Source organism: Nicotiana tabacum, chromosome 7 (genome assembly GCF_000715075.1).
Source record: "Nicotiana tabacum cultivar K326 chromosome 7, ASM71507v2, whole genome shotgun sequence".
NCBI classification, from domain to species: Eukaryota; Viridiplantae; Streptophyta; class Magnoliopsida; order Solanales; family Solanaceae; genus Nicotiana; species Nicotiana tabacum.
In genome coordinates this window covers 65,668,680-65,674,271 of record NC_134086.1, presented here as the reverse complement: position 1 = coordinate 65,674,271, position 5,592 = coordinate 65,668,680, and the positions used below count along the sequence as shown (strand labels likewise).

General features: G+C 36.5%; 1 long non-coding RNA gene across 1 annotated transcript; it reads right to left on the bottom strand.

The window, feature by feature from the left end:
• Positions 1-593: 593 nt before the first annotated feature.
• Positions 594-4,323, bottom strand: LOC107823140 (uncharacterized). Its single transcript, XR_001656564.2, has 3 exons — positions 4,228-4,323; positions 1,873-1,940; positions 594-866 (listed from the first exon to the last, which is right to left on the bottom strand). It is a non-coding gene; the product is annotated as an uncharacterized LOC107823140 (long non-coding RNA).
• Between the last annotated feature and the right edge of the window lie 1,269 nt (positions 4,324-5,592).

Below are 5,592 nucleotides of genomic sequence, written 5' to 3'. Positions count from 1 at the left end.
CTGGTATCTTCTGCTCCCTGTCACTCATCGGTGGACCCACTTAGGCTTGAGTAGCTATAGGTAGCTGGGCTGGTAGTACCCCCGGTGTTTGAAGTCCCTACACCACCTGCTCTAGAGTACGGGCGTCGCGAGTTTGAGCACCTCCCCCAGCCTGAGAAGTGGTTGGTGCTGCTCTAGCTGTTGTACGAGCTGTACCTCGGCCTCTACTGCAGCCCCGACCTCTTGTGGCCCTAGCTAGTGGTACTAGTGGCTATCCGCCCGGTCCGGTAGCACATGTCCTCACCATCTATGAGAGACTAGAATAACAAAAAGTTTAGTTTCTGGAATTAAGAAATTCCCACGATAAGAATACCAAAAAGTGAAGTTTTCCAAATGGTTCGGCAGGCTCTCAAAGATAAGTACAGACGTCTCCGTACCGATCCGCAAGACTCTACTAACCCTGCTCATAATTCGTGATACCTATGTAACCTAGGCTCTGCTACCAACTTGTCAGGACCCAAAATCTCACATGTCGTGATGGTGTCTATCGCATTACTAGGCAAGCCGGCAATTCACAAATAACCACACAACTTTCAAGATAAAACATACTGAAATAAGCTTAAATAGTGAAAATCTCATAAATAACTTGTAAGAAAATATCGCGACTCAATACAAAATCTCCCAAAATTCGTTGTCACTAAGTACATGAGCATTTATCTCACAATACAATCTAACTGTTAAAACAACTGTCTAGAAATATAGAATAGTACAAATGAATTGAAAAGAAGGAGAGTTAAGGTCTGCGGATGCCAAGGCAGCTACCTCAATAGTCTCCAAATAGATAAAACTCCAAAGCTATCAACCACTGTGCCCAGAAGTACTTGAATCTGCACACGAAGTGAAGAGTATAGTATATGTACAACCAACACAATGTACTCAATAAGTAACAAGACTAACCTTAGACTGAAAGCAGTGACGAGCTCAAACAGGTACAGTCCAAATACAGATTTTAAATGTACAAAAATATAGACAAGCTTTCAAGTTTAACAATATAAGTTCAACACGGATAAAATATTGCCAAGTGTGATTGATATGAGGAATGATACATCAATATATCTGCATGTTAATTATGCATGCCAATTGTAATGCAACACAGTGATAAAATCATATGCATACTCTCGGAGTATTTAATCTCACTCAGCATGCTCAATCACTCAGTCTTCCCAGTCACTCAGTCCTCCCACTCACTCAGAACTCTTAGTCACTCAGTACTCTCAATCGCTTGGTACTCGCACTTAGTAGGTACTTGCGCTTACTGCTGGTTTGTCAGACTCCGGAAGGGCGGATCCTACCCAAGAGCTAATATATAAGCCAATCATGGTTTGAATCAAAAAAGCATGTTGCGGCATGCAGCCCGATCCTATAAATATCACTCACAATCAGGCCCTCGGTCTCACTCAGTCATCAATCTCTCTAGTCTCTTGGGCTCACAAAATCTCATAACAATCAGCCCAAACAATGATAATATGGTGCAACAATAATGACAATAGAGATTGAGATATGATATATAGGATAGATGTGACTGAGTGCATGATTGCAAATTAGTAAATAATTCAACAACAAAGTGACCTCTGTAGGTCCAACAGTACCAACATATAGTCTAAATATGATTTCTAACATGAATCACAGCTTGATTTCTCTAACACATGGAAATTACATGAATAATAACAAGATTAGATGACTAAAAAGTTCTACGAAATCAACCGAGTTACAATAACTACAGTGCACGCACACACGCCCGTCACCTAGTATGTGCGTCACCTCAATACCGACCACATAACACATATTTCAGGGATTCATACCCTCAGAACCAAGTTTGGAAGTGTAACTTACCTCAACTCGTATAAATCTCTATTCCAACATGCCCTTGCCTCGCAAATCGACATCCGAACGACTCAAATCTAGCCACAAACAACTCGATACAATCAACAAAAGCTATAGAAATCAATTTCATATGATAAAGCTAAGTTCTTTAACAAAAGTTAAAAAGTCAACTAAAAAGTCAACCCTTAGCCCATGTCTCGGAATCCAACAAAAGTTACAAAATATGAACACCCATTCAATAACGAGTCCAGTCATATCAAAATTACTCAATTCTGACATCAAATCGTCACTCAAATCTCCAATTATTACTCTCCAATACATGGGTAAAAAAATCCTAAATTTTCACCTCAAAAATACCAAATCTATGGGGGGAAATTCAATATATTCAATATTAATAGATCAAAACGACCAAAAGTTGCATACTTTGTGAAATCTAGTGAAAACTCCTTCAAAAATTGCCTCAATCCGAGGTGCGATCCTTCGCAGGTGCGATCGCACCAAACTTGGTGCACTTCAGAAATTCCTCAAGTCCAAACTCATTCCGATTTCCATCTGAATCATCCTCGAGGCCTCCGGGACCCCATCCAAACATACCAACCCATCATAAACATCGTATGAACTTAGTCGAGGCCTCATATCATATCAAACAATAAGAAAAATATGAATCTCAACCCAAGACATATAACAACAAATGAACATAGAATAAGCAATAAATGGGGGGAATGAAGCTATAATACTCAAAACGACCAGTCGGATCGTTACAACTTGAAATATTAATAATTTAAGAACTTGCAAGCAATTCAATGATCATGAGGGAATTGAGAGAGAATTAGAGTAGAAGAAGAGAGAAAGTTGTGAGAAAAAATAAAGAAGAGGGGAGCTACTTATAGTTCTTAAAAGGATAAAAATATAACTTATCAATTATTAGGGGTTGAGAGGCAATTTTATTAAGGGGATAGGCCGAAACGGCTAAAAGTAAAAAAAATAGTCGTTGCTCAATGGTCATTTTTTATTTTGGCTGTTGGCAATGCTCAAAATTTTAAAAAAACTTATAACTTATATCGGGCTGGAACATGGTTAAAACCCTTAAACTGGTTACCAGGCTAGCCGGGTTCCGATGCACCGGTAGTCAAAAAAGGCTCGACCCCGTCCGATACAACCCCCTACCCTAGACAACCCATCCCACCTCTTACCGGACCGGGCTGAACCGGGTCGAACGAGGTTGTTAGTGGGTCGATCCGACTCGACTCGATTAACACCTTTATCTACTGGTCTCTGAGCCAAGAGGTTACTTCTCACATTGTTGTAGCTTCATTTAACCCCATAAAATATTGCAAGAGACGTGATTTTAGATGTTTAACATATGGTCTAGACTCTTCGTAACTACAGGAAAGTAGGGGAGCCAGCACATCTTGTTCATCCCATAAACCCTTCATCTTCGACTAATAGCTAGTTGCAGAGTCTGTACCTTGTTGCAAGGTTGCAATTTCTTTCCAGAGATGATAAAATCTCGTCAAGTTCGATGTATCAAACCTCTCCTTAAAATCTCTCCAAACCTTCTTCGCATTTGAAGCATACACAATGCATCAATTCATTCGAAACAGAACTTTTAATCACTACTAGAAATTCGCTATTTTTCGACTACCAAAATAGTCGAACAGTAGTCGAAAAAGCGCCTATTTCAATTACTTTCCTACCAATTTACAATATTCGGAAACTACTGTAGTCGGAAAGTTTATTCTGCCAAAAATTTGAAAAGTGAGCTATTTTCTGACAAAAGTAGTCAGAAATTCAATAAAACAACTAAATATTTTAGAAAAAATATTTTCGACTACTGTAGTCGAAAATATTGTATAATAAATAATAATTATTTATTAATTATTTTTATTTATTTTCCGACCACAGTAGTCGGAATGTTGAATTTATTGAAATTTTCATTAACTGTTTCGACTACTGTTGTCGGAGAAATCATTATTTCTCGGCACATTTTCGGACCACAGTAGTTGAAAAAACTGGGTTGATTTTTTCCGTTTTATTGGCACACCACTTGCCAAATGACCGATCAATAAACAACCAATTCAACCAACCAATCTATATTAAGAGCATAATTCTCTGGCTTAAGAGCACAACCAATTCAACCAACCAATACGAAGTCTTCTCCCTGAGCTGCAATAAGATTTTGCCTTCCTCCTTTATATTTAAAGAGAATAAAAATCCGAAACATCAGTAAATTTTATCACAAACCATCATCCCAATCACTGAACTATACATTAATCCCAAGCCGCCAAAGAAATTTTTATATCTAGAAAACGAAACTCTAGGTTGTCTTAGCCGAAGAAATAAACAGAGAGAGGGAGAACTTACCGTTGGAAATAGCAGCTAACTTAAGGGGTTGCCGCCGCTGAGGGGGAGATTGTGTAGAGAGGGGAGAGAGAGAAACTGAATAATATGGGACAATATATAATTAGATCTCTTTATTGTCCGACTACGATAGTCGAACATTAAATTTTTTACTCCCTCCGTTCTAATTTATGTGAACCTTTTTAACTGGGCACAGAGTTTAAGAAAAAAATGAATACTTTTGAATTTTGTGTTCCTAAACAAGTTCAAATGGGGCCCGGAATATTTGTGTGATTATAAAAGTTTCTCATTAAAGGTAGAGTTGTAACTTTAAGCTAAATTGTTACCAAATTTAGAAAGGGTTCCTTCTTTTTGTAACGGACCAAAGGAAATAGGTTCACATAAACTAACGAATGGAGTAATTATTTATGTTCTAAACTTTCGACTGTTGTAGCCGAAAAATTGGTCAAAGATCGTTTGACTTATTTCCAACTATTTCGGTAGGAAAGTTTGTTATTTTATTTGATTATTTTTTAGTCTTCTGACTAGGGGTGTTACACGGTTCGATTTGGTCGGTTTTTGATTAAAACCAAAACCAAACCAATTTAATCGATTTTTAAAATTTTAAAATCAAAATCAAACTAAATTAAATATAAACTATCGGTTTGATTATTGTTGGTTTGGTTTGGTTTGGTACGATTTTTCGATTCTTACTAAGCTAATGATAAGTCGATAATAGTAAAACAACGCTAGACAACAATCTGAAAATAATTTGCTAAATTTATGCTTTTTTATATATTTCTTTCAGAACTGAAAGTTTATTTACCTGTTTATATGAAAAGAATGAACAAAAAAAACAAACTAAAAGCTTGCTTTCTCAAGCTTTAGCCATTGTTATCTTGCAATTTGAATGTGCTTTCTTTACTCTTGTGGTGATTTTTTTTTAACTCTTCTGTTAGGCAAAAGTATGTGCGGAGGGTTAGAGAATTAGAGTCTATTAATGAAAAGAAATTGGTTGAATCCTATTGTTTTGGGCTTAGATAATCTTTTAAGATATAACAGAATAAACTAAAATTCAAAATAACAATTAAAATTATTTACAAAAAGATATTATATTGTATATAAATAACTATTAAATTTTGTATATAATTAATCGGTTTGGTTCGGTTTATTTTTCGGTCTTTTAAAATAGAACTAAAACCAAACCAAATATTATTGGTTTTTAAAATTTAAAACCAAAACCAATCCAAATCAAAAAAAATATCGGTTTACTTAATCGGTTTGGTTTGATTTTCGGTTTGGATCGATTTTCCGCCAAACCGTGAACACCCCTACTTCTGACAACTGTAGTAGGCCAATTTGGTCAAAATAACGCGCGAAATTTTGCAC